We start from the raw sequence: 273 nt of genomic DNA, 5'->3' as shown, positions 1-273 counted from the left end.
CCTGGCCATGTTAATAGTTGGAGCCTTGATAATTATTATTATTATATTTGATTACATATCTATTTGTTTTATGCTTGCCATTCATGCTTCACTTTTTATGTATTAACTTATTCTATTTATAATTTCTTTTATATTTTAGCATTTTTATTTCATGTATTTTATTTATTACTTTAATATTTTACACTTGTATTGAGTGTCTTCACACTCTTTGTTGGGGTGTTTGGGATCCTGGAGTCATGGTCCTGCTTGACCTCAGAGCTGTCTGGCTTTGTG

Source organism: Oryzias melastigma, linkage group LG1 (assembly GCF_002922805.2).
Source record: "Oryzias melastigma strain HK-1 linkage group LG1, ASM292280v2, whole genome shotgun sequence".
NCBI classification, from domain to species: domain Eukaryota; kingdom Metazoa; phylum Chordata; class Actinopteri; order Beloniformes; family Adrianichthyidae; genus Oryzias; species Oryzias melastigma.
Note: the sequence above shows the minus strand (reverse complement) of the source record.